The 20879-nt window shown below is 42.1% G+C and overlaps 1 long non-coding RNA gene across 1 annotated transcript in view; it reads right to left on the bottom strand.

Annotated features, from left to right (window-relative positions):
- Positions 1 to 2663: 2663 nt before the first annotated feature.
- The window catches only part of LOC149982938 (uncharacterized), a 19694-nt gene continuing 1478 nt past the window's right edge, over positions 2664 to 20879 (bottom strand). Inside the window, exon 2 of the long non-coding RNA XR_016496781.1 lies at positions 2664 to 4370. This is a non-coding gene — a long non-coding RNA (uncharacterized LOC149982938). The remainder of the gene's footprint in view (positions 4371 to 20879) is intronic.

Raw genomic sequence — 20879 nt, 5'->3', positions numbered from 1 at the left:
TATTCTCATTCACCCCTTTAGATTTGTGTGTATTAGGTGGTTGTTGGGGAATTGTTAGATTACTTGTTAGATTTGTGTGTATTAGGTAGTTGTTGGGGAATTGTTAGATTACTTGTTGGATATTACTGCAACTAAAAGCACAAGCATTTCGCCACACTCGCATTAACCTCCCCTAACCATGTGTATGTGACAAATAAAATGTGATTTGATTTGAGCTGCAAGATCGGTAACATATCGTCAAACCGTGATAAACCGTGTCAAACCGTGTCTCATTAAATGTCCCCACACACCATTTCAAATCTGAGCTCTCTACATGTGTGTATGTACGCACGTGCCTTCGTGTCTGTGTGTGTGTTTGTGTGTGTGTGTGTGTGTGTGTGCGTGTGTGCATTGGGTGGTGTATGGAGATAGCGTTGGTAGAAGGAATTGATGCCCAGTGTTTGCCTAATTAAGACAGCACTAGACGTTTCAGAGCTGAGAGATCGTGGAGAGGTGCTAATTCATAATTGACGTAATGGATGGAGTCTGTCTGTTGGCTTTTTAAACGCGGGGCGATTTTGCCGTGATTAGCTGACACCTACCTTTGTGTGAATAATGAAAATATTCACCATGTACGGAGATTTAATGAATACCAGACCAATCTCAGCTCTGCCTAGCAGACAGCCATCCTTCTCTGCGTCCCCATTTGCCTATCTGTACCGCTGGAGTGGCTGTAGGCAGAGAAATGAACAGTGTTTGACACTGACACTTTGTTCAATATAATCTTATCATATTCTATTAGGTAAGTGTCCGCCCAGAGAGCCTAGAGAGGGAGAGCTTTCCTCTCTTTATTCCTCTCCACCATCAAGGCCATTGCACCTTAGCAACACACTCAAAGGGCTATACGATACCCCGATATCACGTGTGCTCATCTCCAGACTTGTCCGTTGTCCACGTACAAAAACACCTCTGGACAACCTGATGATGTAGCCTACACGCACGGACACACCTATTCATTCAGCCATTTTTCACAATGTAGTGTTTATCTCCATACTGTGAGTGAACAGTATTCTGAGAATAGTCTATAACGCAGTATATTGTACAGCTATAGCTGTGTGTTGTCACTCGAACACTTAGCATGGAACCTCGTGTCCTTGAATTTACTACACCACTGATTGAGGTGCATTACATTTTGTGGGAGTCTCCGTCGTTCTAACACACTCCATGTCACCCATAAACAGACAGGGAAATAACCTTGTGGCAGAATAAACAAAGAGAGATTACACCCATGGGAGTGGAGGAGTCTTCATTTGAATCCTATTGTACACCCTTCACTCGACTGCCTGCCGTTAGGGAGAGCTGGGAGCCTGCCACATACTTGACATAGAAGAGGAGTTGTCATCTAGCTCTGCATTTGTATGGGTGGGTTTTTAAGGGTATTGGGGCAGGGGTTTGTGAGTATACGCTATGGCATTGATTGATCAGGAAAAAACCCTTTCCCCAAAAAAGTGGGATCAGGAAATGATGGAAAATAACAGCAAAATAACAAAACCACAAATTCCTAGAAGATGAGGATCCAATAGACTTGGTACAAAGTAAGATTAATTAAAGAAATAAACACTCCCATATGAAAGGCGTAATTTTGTCCCCGGTTTGATTAGATTACGGCCATTTTGTTTCATAGCCATTACCTCTGCAATAATGCTACCAAATGAAAGAGGGGAAAATGAGCCGGGTGTCTGCCATCTCCATCAGTTGCCTAGCAGGACCAGCTGTGTGACATCATTGTGTTTGTCTCGGCGGAGATGATTGACATTGTGTCCATCAGAGCCGAGCCCCAGTGCTGTGTGGGTGTGTCACGCCATTATCCCAGACGTTCAATATTCCTATGAAGGCTGCCACCATTTGCAACCCTTCCATCTAATCACCTGTCCGCTACAATGCAGCAAATGGGAAAGGGTAAACATTAGCTCTGAGAAGTAATTGAAAGCATCTCCTCAGCATTCAGCTTTGTAATGAGAGATTATGCACACTTTTTTATTATCATTTAGCGCTGGCCGTTTGGCAATGAACGTTTGATAATGACGTATTTTTTCATTGATCTTGATGAGGAAATCTGTATTTTGCATGGAGGCCATTTTAAGGAAGAAGACGTTGGGGTTCTATTATCAATCCATTTTGAATTAGCAATAGGAACATTTTTTTTTTCTTTCTAGGCTCTCCCTGTCCACATACACATTTGAGAAGTGCTTACTGCAGAAATCACTACTCATCTAAATGACAGGACATGAGCAGTTCGTCCTAGATAGAGGTGTTCAGTACAAATGTGAAGTGCTCAGCAAGAATGCAATCCCACACAACAAGGGGAACAATTGCAGGCAAACATACAATTATATTTTTATATTTAAGCCATTAAGCAGACACTCTTATCCGGAGCGACTTACATGAGCAATTAGGGTTAAGTGGGTTGTTCACCTAGTTTGTTCAGATTGTTCACCTAGTCGGGTCGGGGATTCAAACCAGTGACCTTCGGGTTACTGGCCCAACGCTCTTAACCGCTAGGCTACCTGCCACCCCCAGACATATACGTTTCACCACTCAAGAGGCAAATGGGGCGTGGGGAAGCAAGGAAATATGCTGTACAGGAAGGAAATATGTGAGGAAATATGCTGTACACAAGTTCATTAAAGGGTAGGAAGCATGAGTTTTTACTCACCAAAATAACAACACAGTGTGGTCAAAGACAGTAAATTAGTTGTAGTCACAATCTGTTTACCTGTAACTACAAACACAGTTATGTTTTGGGGTTATTACGTATTTATGAACTTATTTCCGGACATCTTCTCATCTATCACAATGCACTATTTCTCAATATCATATGGAGAATATACTCTGTACTACCGAGTTCATATGCTAGCCCAGTAGCTAGCTCAAGCTGGCTAACATTAGCATCCTCATGCTCTTCATGGACTTTGTGGATGTCTTATCTAGTGGGCTCCAAACTAAAGAGAAAATCATACCTGCTTGCTGTAATCGTGCAGTACATCGTCTGTTTTCATTTTTGTTTTGTCAACTTTCACCATGTTCTCTTTGAAATAGGCTATGGAAGTTTTGTCACTTTTTCCACCTTGGCCTAGTGCTAGCGTGCTAGCTGACTAACATCTGGAATCGATCTATTTTTTAAAATCATTATATTATTATGGATTTCCCTCACTGTCTCTCCCTCAGCCCGGTGAAGCACCCGCCTCCACCTCGCTTTAGTAGCTAACTCTGCTCTCTCTTTGCTTTGATCTGAGGTTATGTTTTAGTTGAGTTGTGTTAGTTGTGTTATAGTTGGTCTCCAGTTGTTGGGCTCTGGCTTGCCGACCATAACCGTGGTGGTTGGCTAGGCTCACTAGGCTAACAGACAAGTTGGCTAAATAGCTAATGTTAGCTGGCTGGCTGGCTGGCTAGCTTGATGGCTAGCTTTCTGGCTAAGATAACTGCATATAGCTAACATTGTTTGATAACTGGTTAGTTGACATGATGTATTTCCAGTACTGTGGTTTACTTTAATGTATCTGTAAGCTAGGTGTTGATAGCAACTGGCTGACTCATGTAATGCTAATGTAACATTAGCAGGCTGGTAGGGCTAATGTTAGCAGGCAAGTAGTAGGCTAGAAACATTGCAAGTTGATTTGTAACAATAAATCCATAAAGTATTTGCTTGTAAGTTGGCTGAAAATGTAATTGAAACGAGTAGTAATGAGTGCAAATAATTTGGTTATTTCTGTTTGATTTTACATTATAGAGAATAGGCTGGCTTGCTGGGTCCTCCATATTACATCACACCCCGGAAAACCATTTTCTGATATGACTTAAAACATTCTTCAGAATTCTGATACATTTTTTTGAGTTATTCCATAAAAAAAAAAATCAAATTGAGATTTAACTTTGCATTTAACAATATCCTACAACTTTTTGCGTGTGGAGTTTTACTTGTCGGGACACACTGAATGTATCTGCAAATCTGCTGCATGAGCATATGCATAATATGGGACTAAAATCCTTTGACTGTATGCATAGTGTTAGGCCTCCTGCCGTGATGCTCTCTAGACAAGTCTACTGTAACAACTTGGCCTACAACAGTCAGTGATGTTTATCAGACTCTGACCATTAGAATCAGGCTGTTTACACGTCTGGTCATCAGGGGAGATCTGAGTCAACAACCCTCTATCTGCATGGCTTATTACCCTGGAGAAGACGGTGGTGCCATTGGAGGGTCACACCACGTGACACGCTGCACGTCCATCAGCCCTCGTCTCCTCTCTCCTCTACATGCTCCTCACTGTCACTGGCCTCTGAAGGAACTTGATTGACATCATATCAGGAGGTTGCCAAGGAGAAACAACCTTAATCAAAACAATACAGTAGTCATTGGAGATCCATTGCCAATGACTTGTTACCAGTGGTTTGTTAATAGTAACGACTTGACAAAACCAAATTGTGATGTAGGTTTAAGGTAGACTGAAATTCAGGTATATGTCAAAATGGGCTTTTGTACAGAAAAAAATAACACATATCAAATGATTAATTAGGTAACAATTAATATTAATGTCCATTGAAATACCCTTAATTAGGGTGTAATGAATTATCATTAAAACACCGGTTAATTCCAAGTCATTAAGTAAAATCAACCAAAATAATCAAATTAAATTCCATGTAACAGATAAGGCATCTATTCAGATATTTAGGTAGTTGGTGCAGTATATTGACTATTATACATTGGCTCTAACTTGCAAACGTATTTGTTGTTTAGAAGTGTTCAATTTATGCTCCCGGCATATAAAAACCACGAAGAACGCACAAATGCACCGAATGCAAGATCGTCATTTATATGACTCACATGGTGTAGGAACATATTGTCTGTAGTCTACTGTGCACGGTAAAGGAACATATTGTCTGTCTGTAGTCTACTGTACATGGTGGAGGAACATATTGTCTGTAGTCTACTGTACATGGTGGAGGACCATATTGTCTGTCTGTAGTCTACTGTACATGGTGGAGGAACATATTGTCTGTAGTCTACTGTACATGGTGGAGGAACATATTGTCTGTCTGTAGTCTACTGTACATGGTGGAGGAACATATTGTCTGTAGCCTACTGTACATGGTGGAGGAACATATTGTCTGTAGTCTACTGTACATGGTGGAGGAACATATTGTCTGTAGCCTACTGTACACGGTAAAGGAACATATTGTCTGTAGTCTACTGTACATGGTGGAGGACCATATTGTCTGTCTGTAGTCTACTGTACATGGTGGAGGAACATATTGTCTGTAGTCTACTGTACATGGTGGAGGAACATATTGTCTGTCTGTAGTCTACTGTACATGGTGGAGGAACATATTGTCTGTAGCCTACTGTACATGGTGGAGGAACATATTGTCTGTAGTCTACTGTACATGGTGGAGGAACATATTGTCTGTAGTCTACTGTACATGGTGGAGGACCATATTGTCTGTCTGTAGTCTACTGTACATGGTGGAGGAACATATTGTCTGTAGTCTACTGTACATGGTGGAGGACCATATTGTCTGTCTGTAGTCTACTGTACATGGTGGAGGAAAATATTGTCTGTAGTCTACTGTACATGGTGGAGGAACATATTGTCTGTGGTCTACTGTACATGATGGAGGAACATATTGTCTGTCTGTAGTCTACTGTACATGGTGGAGGAACATATTGTCTGTAGTCTACTGTACATGGTGGAGGAACATATTGTCTGTAGTCTACTGTACGTGGTGGAGGAACATATTGTCTGTAGTCTACTGTACATGATGGAGGAACATATTGTCTGTAGTCTACTGTACATGGTGGAGGAACATATTGTCTGTAGCCTACTGTACATGGTGGATGAACATATTGTCTGTAGTCTACTGTACATGGTGGAGGAACATATTGTCTGACTGTAGTCTACTGTACATGGTGGAGGAACATATTGTCTGTAGTCTACTGTACATGGTGGAGGAACATTGTCTGTCTGTAGTCTACTGTACATGGTGGAGGACCATATTGTCTGTCTGTAGTCTACTGTACATGGTGGAGGAACATATTGTCTGTCTGTAGTCTACTGTACATGGTGGAGGAACATTTTGTCTGTAGTCTACTGTACATGGTGGAGGAACATATTGTCTGTCTGTAATCTACTGTACATGGTGGAGGAACATATTGTCTGTAGTCTACTGTACGTGGTGGAGGAACGTATTGTCTGTAGTCTACTGTACATGGTGGAGGAACGTATTGTCTGTAGTCTACTGTACATGGTGGAGGAACATATTGTCTGTAGTCTACTGTACATGGTGGAGGAACATATTGTCTGTAGTCTACTGTACATGGTGGAGGAACATATTGTCTGTCTGTAATCTACTGTACATGGTGGAGGAACATATTGTCTGTCTGTAGTCTACTGTACATGGTGGAGGAACATATTGTCTGTAGTCTACTGTACATGGTGGAGGAACATATTGTCTGTAGTCTACTGTACATGGTGGAGGAACATATTGTCTGTAGTCTACTGTACATGGTAAAGGAACATATTGTCTGTAGTCTACTGTACACGGTGGAGGAACATATTGTCTGTAGTCTACTGTACATGATGGAGGAACATATTGTCTGTAGTCTACTGTACATGGTGGAGGAACATATTGTCTGTAGTCTACTGTACATGGTGGAGGAACATATTGTCTGTAGTCTACTGTACATGGTGGAGGAACATTGTCTGTCTGTAGTCTACTGTACACGGTGGAGGAACATATTGTCTGTAGTCTACTGTACATGGTGGAGGAACATATTGTCTGTAGTCTACTGTACATGATGGAGGAACATGTTGTCTGTCTGTAGTCTACTGTACATGGTGGAGGAACATATTGTCTGTCTGTAGTCTACTGTACATGGTGGAGGAACATATTGTCTGTAGTCTACTGTACGTGGTGGAGGAAAGTATTGTCTGTAGTCTACTGTACATGGTGGAGGAACGTATTGTCTGTAGTCTACTGTACATGGTGGAGGAACATATTGTCTGTAGTCTACTGTACATGGTGGAGGAACATATTGTCTGTAGTCTACTGTACATGGTGGAGGAACATATTGTCTGTCTGTAATCTACTGTACATGGTGGAGGAAAATATTGTCTGTCTGTAGTCTACTGTACATGGTGGAGGAACATATTGTCTGTAGTCTACTGTACATGGTGGAGGAACATATTGTCTGTAGTCTACTGTACATGGTGGAGGAACATATTGTCTGTAGTCTACTGTACATGGTAAAGGAACATATTGTCTGTAGTCTACTGTACACGGTGGAGGAACATATTGTCTGCAGTCTACTGTACATGGTGGAGGAACTTATTGTCTGTAGTCTACTGTACACTGTAAAGGAACATATTGTCTGTCTGTAGTCTACTGTACATGATGGAGGAACATTGTCTGTCTGTAGTCTACTGTACATGGTGGAGGAACATATTGTCTGTAGTCTACTGTACATGGTGGAGGAACATACTGTCTGGAGTCTACTGTACATGGTGGAGGAACATATTGTCTGTAGTCTACTGTACATGGTGGAGGAACATATTGTCTGTAGTCTACTGTACGTGGTGGAGGACCATATTGTCTGTCTGTAGTCTACTGTACATGGTGGAGGAACATATTGTCTGACTGTAGTCTACTATACATGGTGGAGGAACATATTGTCTGTCTGTAGTCTACTGTACATGGTGGAGGAACATGTTGTCTGTAGTCTACTGTACATGGTGGAGGAACATATTGTCTGTCTGTAGTCTACTGTACATGGTGGAGGAACATATTGTCTGTAGTCTACTGTACATGGTGGAGGAACATATTGTCTGTAGTCTACTGTACATGGTGGATGAACATATTGTCTGTAGTCTACTGTACATGGTGGAGGAACATATGGTCTGTAGCCTACTGTACATGGTGGAGGAACATACTGTCTGTAGTCTACTGTACATGGTGGAGGACCATATTGTCTGACTGTAGTCTACTATACATGGTGGAGGAACATATTGTCTGTCTGTAGTCTACTGTACATGGTGGAGGAACATGTTGTCTGTAGTCTACTGTACATGGTGGAGGAACATATTGTCTGTCTGTAGCCTACTGTACATGGTGGAGGAACATATTGTCTGTAGTCTACTGTACATGGTGGAGGAACATATTGTCTGTAGCCTACTGTACACGGTGGAGGAACATATTGTCTGTAGTCTACTGTACATGGTGGAGGAACGTATTGTCTGTAGCCTACTGTACACGGTGGAGGAACATATTGTCTGTAGTCTACTGTACATGGTGGAGGAACATACTGTCTGTAGTCTACTGTACATGGTGGAGGAACATATTGTCTGTAGTCTGCTGTACATGGTGGATGAACATATTGTGTGTAGTCTACTGTACACGGTGGAGGAACATATTGTCTGTAGTCTACTGTACATGGTGGAGGAACATATTGTCTGTAGTCTACTGTACATGATGGAGGAACATATTGTCTGTAGTCTACTGTACATGGTGGAGGAACATATTGTCTGTAGTCTACTGTACATGGTGGAGGAACATATTGTCTGTAGTCTACTGTACATGGTGGAGGAACATATTGTCTGTAGTCTACTGTACGTGTTGGAGGAAAGTATTGTCTGTAGTCTACTGTACATGGTGGAGGAACGTATTGTCTGTAGTCTACTGTACATGGTGGAGGAACATATTGTCTGTAGTCTACTGTACATGGTGGAGGAACATATTGTCTGTAGTCTACTGTACATGGTGGAGGAACATATTGTCTGTCTGTAATCTACTGTACATGGTGGAGGAACATATTGTCTGTCTGTAGTCTACTGTACATGGTGGAGGAACATATTGTCTGTAGTCTACTGTACATGGTGGAGGAACATATTGTCTGTAGTCTACTGTACATGGTGGAGGAACATATTGTCTGTCTGTAGTCTGCTGTACATGGTGGAGGAACATATTGTCTGTCTGTAGTCTACTGTACATGGTGGAGGAACATATTGTCTGTAGTCTACTGTACATGGTGGAGGAACATATTGTCTGTAGTCTACTGTACATGGTGGAGGAACATATTGTCTGTAGTCTACTGTACATGGTAAAGGAACATATTGTCTGTAGTCTACTGTACACGGTGGAGGACCATATTGTCTGTAGTCTACTGTACATGGTGGAGGAACTTATTGTCTGTAGTCTACTGTACACTGTAAAGGAACATATTGTCTGTCTGTAGTCTACTGTACATGATGGAGGAACATTGTCTGTCTGTAGTCTACTGTACATGGTGGAGGAACATATTGTCTGTAGTCTACTGTACATGGTGGAGGAACATACTGTCTGGAGTCTACTGTACATGGTGGGGGAACATATTGTCTGTAGTCTACTGTACATGGTGGAGGAACATATTGTCTGTAGTCTACTGTACGTGGTGGAGGACCATATTGTCTGTCTGTAGTCTACTGTACATGGTGGAGGAACATATTGTCTGACTGTAGTCTACTATACATGGTGGAGGAACATATTGTCTGTCTGTAGTCTACTGTACATGGTGGAGGAACATGTTGTCTGTAGTCTACTGTACATGGTGGAGGAACATATTGTCTGTCTGTAGTCTACTGTACATGGTGGAGGAACATATTGTCTGTAGTCTACTGTACATGGTGGAGGAACATATTGTCTGTAGTCTACTGTACATGGTGGATGAACATATTGTCTGTAGTCTACTGTACATGGTGGAGGAACATATTGTCTGTAGCCTACTGTACATGGTGGAGGAACATACTGTCTGTAGTCTACTGTACATGGTGGAGGAACATATTGTCTGACTGTAGTCTACTATACATGGTGGAGGAACATATTGTCTGTCTGTAGTCTACTGTACATGGTGGAGGAACATGTTGTCTGTAGTCTACTGTACATGGTGGAGGAACATATTGTCTGTCTGTAGCCTACTGTACATGGTGGAGGAACATATTGTCTGTCTGTAGTCTACTGTACATGGTGGAGGAACATGTTGTCTGTAGTCTACTGTACATGGTGGAGGAACATATTGTCTGTCTGTAGCCTACTGTACATGGTGGAGGAACATATTGTCTGTAGTCTACTGTACATGGTGGAGGAACATATTGTCTGTAGCCTACTGTACACGGTGGAGGAACATATTGTCTGTAGTCTACTGTACATGGTGGAGGAACATACTGTCTGTAGTCTACTGTACATGGTGGAGGAACATATTGTCTGTAGTCTGCTGTACATGGTGGATGAACATATTGTGTGTAGTCTACTGTACACGGTGGAGGAACATATTGTCTGTAGTCTACTGTACATGGTGGAGGAACATATTGTCTGTAGTCTACTGTACATGATGGAGGAACATATTGTCTGTAGTCTACTGTACATGGTGGAGGAACATATTGTCTGTAGTCTACTGTACCTGGTGGAGGAACATATTGTCTGTAGTCTACTGTACATGGTGGAGGAACATATTGTCTGTAGTCTACTGTACGTGGTGGAGGAAAGTATTGTCTGTAGTCTACTGTACATGGTGGAGGAACGTATTGTCTGTAGTCTACTGTACATGGTGGAGGAACATATTGTCTGTAGTCTACTGTACATGGTGGAGGAACATATTGTCTGTAGTCTACTGTACATGGTGGAGGAACATATTGTCTGTCTGTAATCTACTGTACATGGTGGATGAACATATTGTCTGTCTGTAGTCTACTGTACATGGTGGAGGAACATATTGTCTGTAGTCTACTGTACGTGGTGGAGGAAAGTATTGTCTGTAGTCTACTGTACATGGTGGAGGAACGTATTGTCTGTAGTCTACTGTACATGGTGGAGGAACATATTGTCTGTAGTCTACTGTACATGGTGGAGGAACATATTGTCTGTAGTCTACTGTACATGGTGGAGGAACATATTGTCTGTCTGTAATCTACTGTACATGGTGGAGGAACATATTGTCTGTCTGTAGTCTACTGTACATGGTGGAGGAACATATTGTCTGTAGTCTACTGTACATGGTGGAGGAACATATTGTCTGTAGTCTACTGTACATGGTGGAGGAACATATTGTCTGTCTGTAGTCTGCTGTACATGGTGGAGGAACATATTGTCTGTCTGTAGTCTACTGTACATGGTGGAGGAACATATTGTCTGTAGTCTACTGTACATGGTGGAGGAACATATTGTCTGTAGTCTACTGTACATGGTGGAGGAACATATTGTCTGTAGTCTTCTGTACATGGTAAAGGAACATATTGTCTGTAGTCTACTGTACACGGTGGAGGAACATATTGTCTGTAGTCTACTGTACATGGTGGAGGAACTTATTGTCTGTAGTCTACTGTACACTGTAAAGGAACATATTGTCTGTCTGTAGTCTACTGTACATGATGGAGGAACATTGTCTGTCTGTAGTCTACTGTACATGGTGGAGGAACATATTGTCTGTAGTCTACTGTACATGGTGGAGGAACATACTGTCTGGAGTCTACTGTACATGGTGGGGGAACATATTGTCTGTAGTCTACTGTACATGGTGGAGGAACATATTGTCTGTAGTCTACTGTACGTGGTGGAGGACCATATTGTCTGTCTGTAGTCTACTGTACATGGTGGAGGAACATATTGTCTGACTGTAGTCTACTATACATGGTGGAGGAACATATTGTCTGTCTGTAGTCTACTGTACATGGTGGAGGAACATGTTGTCTGTAGTCTACTGTACATGGTGGAGGAACATATTGTCTGTCTGTAGTCTACTGTACATGGTGGAGGAACATATTGTCTGTAGTCTACTGTACATGGTGGAGGAACATATTGTCTGTAGTCTACTGTACATGGTGGATGAACATATTGTCTGTAGTCTACTGTACATGGTGGAGGAACATATTGTCTGTAGCCTACTGTACATGGTGGAGGAACATACTGTCTGTAGTCTACTGTACATGGTGGAGGAACATATTGTCTGACTGTAGTCTACTATACATGGTGGAGGAACATATTGTCTGTCTGTAGTCTACTGTACATGGTGGAGGAACATGTTGTCTGTAGTCTACTGTACATGGTGGAGGAACATATTGTCTGTCTGTAGCCTACTGTACATGGTGGAGGAACATATTGTCTGTCTGTAGTCTACTGTACATGGTGGAGGAACATGTTGTCTGTAGTCTACTGTACATGGTGGAGGAACATATTGTCTGTCTGTAGCCTACTGTACATGGTGGAGGAACATATTGTCTGTAGTCTACTGTACATGGTGGAGGAACATATTGTCTGTAGCCTACTGTACACGGTGGAGGAACATATTGTCTGTAGTCTACTGTACATGGTGGAGGAACATACTGTCTGTAGTCTACTGTACATGGTGGAGGAACATATTGTCTGTAGTCTGCTGTACATGGTGGATGAACATATTGTGTGTAGTCTACTGTACATGGTGGAGGAACATATTGTCTGTAGTCTACTGTACATGATGGAGGAACATATTGTCTGTAGTCTACTGTACATGGTGGAGGAACATATTGTCTGTAGTCTACTGTACATGGTGGAGGAACATATTGTCTGTAGTCTACTGTACCTGGTGGAGGAACATATTGTCTGTAGTCTACTGTACATGGTGGAGGAACATATTGTCTGTAGTCTACTGTACGTGGTGGAGGAAAGTATTGTCTGTAGTCTACTGTACATGGTGGAGGAACGTATTGTCTGTAGTCTACTGTACATGGTGGAGGAACATATTGTCTGTAGTCTACTGTACATGGTGGAGGAACATATTGTCTGTAGTCTACTGTACATGGTGGAGGAACATATTGTCTGTCTGTAATCTACTGTACATGGTGGATGAACATATTGTCTGTCTGTAGTCTACTGTACATGGTGGAGGAACATATTGTCTGTAGTCTACTGTACATGGTGGAGGAACATATTGTCTGTAGTCTACTGTACATGGTGGAGGAACATATTGTCTGTCTGTAGTCTACTGTACATGGTGGAGGAACATGTTGTCTGTAGTCTACTGTACATGGTGGAGGAACATATTGTCTGTCTGTAGCCTACTGTACATGGTGGAGGAACATATTGTCTGTCTGTAGTCTACTGTACATGGTGGAGGAACATGTTGTCTGTAGTCTACTGTACATGGTGGAGGAACATATTGTCTGTCTGTAGCCTACTGTACATGGTGGAGGAACATATTGTCTGTAGTCTACTGTACATGGTGGAGGAACATATTGTCTGTAGCCTACTGTACACGGTGGAGGAACATATTGTCTGTAGTCTACTGTACATGGTGGAGGAACATACTGTCTGTAGTCTACTGTACATGGTGGAGGAACATATTGTCTGTAGTCTGCTGTACATGGTGGATGAACATATTGTGTGTAGTCTACTGTACACGGTGGAGGAACATATTGTCTGTAGTCTACTGTACATGGTGGAGGAACATATTGTCTGTAGTCTACTGTACCTGGTGGAGGAACATATTGTCTGTAGTCTACTGTACATGGTGGAGGAACATATTGTCTGTAGTCTACTGTACGTGGTGGAGGAAAGTATTGTCTGTAGTCTACTGTACATGGTGGAGGAACGTATTGTCTGTAGTCTACTGTACATGGTGGAGGAACATATTGTCTGTAGTCTACTGTACATGGTGGAGGAACATATTGTCTGTAGTCTACTGTACATGGTGGAGGAACATATTGTCTGTCTGTAATCTACTGTACATGGTGGATGAACATATTGTCTGTCTGTAGTCTACTGTACATGGTGGAGGAACATATTGTCTGTAGTCTACTGTACATGGTGGAGGAACATATTGTCTGTAGTCTACTGTACATGGTGGAGGAACATATTGTCTGTCTGTAGTCTACTGTACATGGTGGAGGAACATATTGTCTGTCTGTAGTCTACTGTACATGGTGGAGGAACATATTGTCTGTAGTCTACTGTACATGGTGGAGGAACATATTGTCTGTAGTCTACTGTACACTGTAAAGGAACATATTGTCTGTCTGTAGTCTACTGTACATGATGGAGGAACATATTGTCTGTAGTCTACTGTACATGGTGGAGGAACATATTGTCTGTAGTCTACTGTACATGGTGGAGGAACATATTGTCTGTAGTCTACTGTACACTGTAAAGGAACATATTGTCTGTCTGTAGTCTACTGTACACTGTAAAGGAACATATTGTCTGTCTGTAGTCTACTGTACATGATGGAGGAACATTGTATGTCTGTAGTCTACTGTACATGGTGGAGGAACATATTGTCTGTAGTCTACTGTACATGGTGGAGGAACATACTGTCTGGAGTCTACTGTACATGGTGGAGGAACATATTGTCTGTAGTCTACTGTACATGGTGGAGGAACATATTGTCTGTAGCCTACTGTACATGGTGGAGGAACATATTGTCTGTCTTTAGCCTACTGTACATGGTGGAGGAACATATTGTCTGTAGTCTACTGTACATGGTGGAGGAACATATTGTCTGTAGCCTACTGTACACGGTGGAGGAACATATTGTCTGTAGTCTACTGTACATGGTGGAGGAACATACTGTCTGTAGTCTACTGTACATGGTGGAGGAACATATTGTCTGTAGTCTGCTGTACATGGTGGATGAACATATTGTGTGTAGTCTACTGTACACGGTGGAGGAACATATTGTCTGTAGTCTACTGTACATGGTGGAGGAACATATTGTCTGTAGTCTACTGTACATGATGGAGGAACATATTGTCTGTAGTCTACTGTACATGGTGGAGGAACATATTGTCTGTAGTCTACTGTACCTGGTGGAGGAACATATTGTCTGTAGTCTACTGTACATGGTGGAGGAACATATTGTCTGTAGTCTACTGTACGTGGTGGAGGAAAGTATTGTCTGTAGTCTACTGTACATGGTGGAGGAACATATTGTCTGTAGTCTACTGTACATGATGGAGGAACATATTGTCTGTAGTCTACTGTACATGGTGGAGGAACATATTGTCTGTAGTCTACTGTACATGGTGGAGGAACATATTGTCTGTAGTCTACTGTACATGGTGGAGGAACATATTGTCTGTAGTCTACTGTACGTGGTGGAGGAAAGTATTGTCTGTAGTCTACTGTACATGGTGGAGGAACGTATTGTCTGTAGTCTACTGTACATGGTGGAGGAACATATTGTCTGTAGTCTACTGTACATGGTGGAGGAACATATTGTCTGTAGTCTACTGTACATGGTGGAGGAACATATTGTCTGTCTGTAATCTACTGTACATGGTGGAGGAACATATTGTCTGTCTGTAGTCTACTGTACATGGTGGAGGAACATATTGTCTGTAGTCTACTGTACATGGTGGAGGAACATATTGTCTGTAGTCTACTGTACATGGTGGAGGAACATATTGTCTGTCTGTAGTCTACTGTACATGGTGGAGGAACATATTGTCTGTCTGTAGTCTACTGTACATGGTGGAGGAACATATTGTCTGTAGTCTACTGTACATGGTGGAGGAACATATTGTCTGTAGTCTACTGTACATGGTGGAGGAACATATTGTCTGTAGTCTACTGTACATGGTAAAGGAACATATTGTCTGTAGTCTACTGTACACGGTGGAGGAACATATTGTCTGTAGTCTACTGTACATGGTGGAGGAACTTATTGTCTGTAGTCTACTGTACACTGTAAAGGAACATATTGTCTGTCTGTAGTCTACTGTACATGATGGAGGAACATTGTCTGTCTGTAGTCTACTGTACATGGTGGAGGAACATATTGTCTGTAGTCTACTGTACATGGTGGAGGAACATACTGTCTGGAGTCTACTGTACATGGTGGGGGAACATATTGTCTGTAGTCTACTGTACATTGTGGAGGAACATATTGTCTGTAGTCTACTGTACGTGTTGGAGGACCATATTGTCTGTCTGTAGTCTACTGTACATGGTGGAGGAACATATTGTCTGACTGTAGTCTACTATACATGGTGGAGGAACATATTGTCTGTCTGTAGTCTACTGTACATGGTGGAGGAACATGTTGTCTGTAGTCTACTGTACATGGTGGAGGAACATATTGTCTGTCTGTAGTCTACTGTACATGGTGGAGGAACATATTGTCTGTAGTCTACTGTACATGGTGGAGGAACATATTGTCTGTAGTCTACTGTACATGGTGGATGAACATATTGTCTGTAGTCTACTGTACATGGTGGAGGAACATATTGTCTGTAGCCTACTGTACATGGTGGAGGAACATACTGTCTGTAGTCTACTGTACATGGTGGAGGAACATATTGTCTGACTGTAGTCTACTATACATGGTGGAGGAACATATTGTCTGTCTGTAGTCTACTGTACATGGTGGAGGAACATGTTGTCTGTAGTCTACTGTACATGGTGGAGGAACATATTGTCTGTCTGTAGCCTACTGTACATGGTGGAGGAACATATTGTCTGTCTGTAGTCTACTGTACATGGTCGAGGAACATGATGTCTGTAGTCTACTGTACATGGTGGAGGAACATATTGTCTGTCTGTAGCCTACTGTACATGGTGGAGGAACATATTGTCTGTAGTCTACTGTACATGGTGGAGGAACATATTGTCTGTAGCCTACTGTACACGGTGGAGGAACATATTGTCTGTAGTCTACTGTACATGGTGGAGGAACATACTGTCTGTAGTCTACTGTACATGGTGGAGGAACATATTGTCTGTAGTCTGCTGTACATGGTGGATGAACATATTGTGTGTAGTCTACTGTACACGGTGGAGGAACATATTGTCTGTAGTCTACTGTACATGGTGGAGGAACATATTGTCTGTAGTCTACTGTACATGATGGAGGAACATATTGTCTGTAGTCTACTGTACATGGTGGAGGAACATATTGTCTGTAGTCTACTGTACCTGGTGGAGGAACATATTGTCTGTAGTCTACTGTACATGGTGGAGGAACATATTGTCTGTAGTCTACTGTACGTGGTGGAGGAAAGTATTGTCTGTAGTCTACTGTACATGGTGGAGGAACGTATTGTCTGTAGTCTACTGTACATGGTGGAGGAACATATTGTCTGTAGTCTACTGTACATGGTGGAGGAACATATTGTCTGTAGTCTACTGTACATGGTGGAGGAACATATTGTCTGTCTGTAATCTACTGTACATGGTGGATGAACATATTGTCTGTCTGTAGTCTACTGTACATGGTGGAGGAACATATTGTCTGTAGTCTACTGTACATGGTGGAGGAACATATTGTCTGTAGTCTACTGTACATGGTGGAGGAACATAGTGTCTGTCTGTAGTCTACTGTACATGGTGGAGGAACATATTGTCTGTCTGTAGTCTACTGTACATGGTGGAGGAACATATTGTCTGTAGTCTACTGTACATGGTGGAGGAACATATTGTCTGTAGTCTACTGTACACTGTAAAGGAACATATTGTCTGTCTGTAGTCTACTGTACATGATGGAGGAACATATTGTCTGTAGTCTACTGTACATGGTGGAGGAACTTATTGTCTGTAGTCTACTGTACACTGTAAAGGAACATATTGTCTGTCTGTAGTCTACTGTACATGATGGAGGAACATTGTATGTCTGTAGTCTACTGTACATGGTGGAGGAACATATTGTCTGTAGTCTACTGTACATGGTGGAGGAACATACTGTCTGGAGTCTACTGTACATGGTGGAGGAACATATTGTCTGTAGTCTACTGTACATGGTGGAGGAACATATTGTCTGTAGCCTACTGTACATGGTGGAGGAACATATTGTCTGTCTGTAGCCTACTGTACATGGTGGAGGAACATATTGTCTGTAGTCTACTGTACATGGTGGAGGAACATATTGTCTGTAGCCTACTGTACACGGTGGAGGAACGTATTGTCTGTAGTCTACTGTACATGGTGGAGGAACATACTGTCTGTAGTCTACTGTACATGGTGGAGGAACATATTGTCTGTAGTCTGCTGTACATGGTGGATGAACATATTGTGTGTAGTCTACTGTACACGGTGGAGGAACATATTGTCTGTAGTCTACTGTACATGGTGGAGGAACATATTGTCTGTAGTCTACTGTACATGATGGAGGAACATATTGTCTGTAGTCTACTGTACATGGTGGAGGAACATATTGTCTGTAGTCTACTGTACCTGGTGGAGGAACATATTGTCTGTAGTCTACTGTACATGGTGGAGGAACATATTGTCTGTAGTCTACTGTACGTGGTGGAGGAAAGTATTGTCTGTAGTCTACTGTACATGGTGGAGGAACGTATTGTCTGTAGTCTACTGTACATGGTGGAGGAACATATTGTCTGTAGTCTACTGTACATGGTGGAGGAACATATTGTCTGTAGTCTACTGTACATGGTGGAGGAACATATTGTCTGTCTGTAATCTACTGTACATGGTGGAGGAACATATTGTCTGTCTGTAGTCTACTGTACATGGTGGAGGAACATATTGTCTGTAGTCTACTGTACATGGTGGAGGAACATATTGTCTGTAGTCTACTGTACATGGTGGAGGAACATATTGTCTGTCTGTAGTCTACTGTACATGGTGGAGGAACTTATTGTCTGTCTGTAGTCTACTGTACATGGTGGAGGAACATATTGTCTGTAGTCTACTGTACATGGTGGAGGAACATATTGTCTGTAGTCTACTGTACACTGTAAAGGAACATATTGTCTGTCTGTAGTCTACTGTACATGATGGAGGAACATATTGTCTGTAGTCTACTGTACATGGTGGAGGAACTTATTGTCTGTAGTCTACTGTACACTGTAAAGGAACATATTGTCTGTCTGTAGTCTACTGTACATGATGGAGGAACATTGTCTGTCTGTAGTCTACTGTACATGGTGGAGGAACATATTGTCTGTAGTCTACTGTACATGGTGGAGGAACATACTGTCTGGAGTCTACTGTACATGGTGGAGGAACATATTGTCTGTAGTCTACTGTACATGGTGGAGGAACATATTGTCTGTAGTCTACTGTACGTGGTGGAGGACCATATTGTCTGTCTGTAGTCTACTGTACATGGTGGAGGAACATATTGTCTGACTGTAGTCTACTATACATGGTGGAGGAACATATTGTCTGTCTGTAGTCTACTGTACATGGTGGAGGAACATGTTGTCTGTAGTCTACTGTACATGGTGGAGGAGCATATTGTCTGTCTGTAGTCTACTGTACATGGTGGAGGAACATATTGTCTGTAGTCTACTGTACATGGTGGAGGAACATATTGTCTGTAGTCTACTGTACATGGTGGATGAACATATTGTCTGTAGTCTACTGTACATGGTGGATGAACATATTGTCTGTAGTCTACTGTACATGGTGGAGGAACATATTGTCTGTAGCCTACTGTACATGGTGGAGGAACATACTGTCTGTAGTCTACTGTACATGGTGGAGGAACATATTGTCTGACTGTAGTCTACTATACATGGTGGAGGAACATATTGTCTGTCTGTAGTCTACTGTACATGGTGGAGGAACATGTTGTCTGTAGTCTACTGTACATGGTGGAGGAACATATTGTCTGTCTGTAGCCTACTGTACATGGTGGAGGAACATATTGTCTGTAGTCTACTGTACACGGTGGAGGAACATATTGTCTGTAGTCTACTGTACATGGTGGAGGAACGTATTGTCTGTAGCCTACTGTACACGGTGGAGGAACATATTGTCTGTAGTCTACTGTACATGGTGGAGGAACATACTGTCTGTAGTCTACTGTACATGGTGGAGGAACATATTGTCTGTAGTCTGCTGTACATGGTGGATGAACATATTGTGTGTAGTCTACTGTACACGGTGGAGGAACATATTGTCTGTAGTCTACTGTACATGGTGGAGGAACATATTGTCTGTAGTCTACTGTTCATGGTGGAGGAACATATTGTCTGTAGTCTACTGTACATGGTGGAGGAACATATTGTCTGTAGTCTACTGTACATGGTGGAGGAACATATTGTCTGTCTGTAATCTACTGTACATGGTGGAGGAACATATTGTCTGTAGTCTACTGTACATGGTGGAGGAACATATTGTCTGTAGTCTACTGTACATGGTGGAGGAACATATTGTCTGTCTGTAGTCTACTGTACATGGTGGAGGAACATATTGTCTGTAGTCTACTGTACATGGTGGAGGAACATATTGCCTGTAGTCTACTGTACATGGTGGAGGAACATATTGTCTGTAGTCTACTGTACATGGTAAAGGAACATATTGTCTGTAGTCTACTGTACACGGTGGAGGAACATATTGTCTGTAGTCTACTGTACATGGTGGAGGAACATATTGTCTGTAGTCTACTGTACACTGTAAAGGAACATATTGTCTGTCTGTAGTCTACTGTACATGGTGGAGGAACATTGTCTGTCTGTAGTCTACTGTACATGGTGGAGGAACATATTGTCTGTAGTCTACTGTACATGGTGGAGGAACATACTGTCTGGAGTCTAATGTACATGGTGGAGGAACATATTGTCTGTCTGTAGTCTACTGTACATGGTGGAGGAACATGTTGTCTGTAGTCTACTGTACATGGTGGAGGAACATATTGTCTGTCTGTAGTCTACTGTACATGGTGGAGGAACATATTGTCTGTAGTCTACTGTACATGGTGGAGGAACATATTGTCTGTAGTCTACTGTACATGGTGGAAGAACATATTGTCTGTAGTCTACTGTACATGGTGGAGGAACATATTGTCTGTAGCCTACTTTACACGGTGGAGGAACATATTGTCTGTAGTCTACTGTACACGGTGGAGGAACATATTGTCTGTAGTCTACTGTACATGGTGG

The sequence above is a fragment of the Oncorhynchus mykiss genome, chromosome 6 (assembly GCF_057628025.1).
Source record: "Oncorhynchus mykiss isolate SJ-2025 chromosome 6, ASM5762802v1, whole genome shotgun sequence".
Taxonomy (NCBI): domain Eukaryota; kingdom Metazoa; phylum Chordata; class Actinopteri; order Salmoniformes; family Salmonidae; genus Oncorhynchus; species Oncorhynchus mykiss.
Note: the sequence above shows the minus strand (reverse complement) of the source record. Positions and strands in the feature narration are given on the sequence as shown.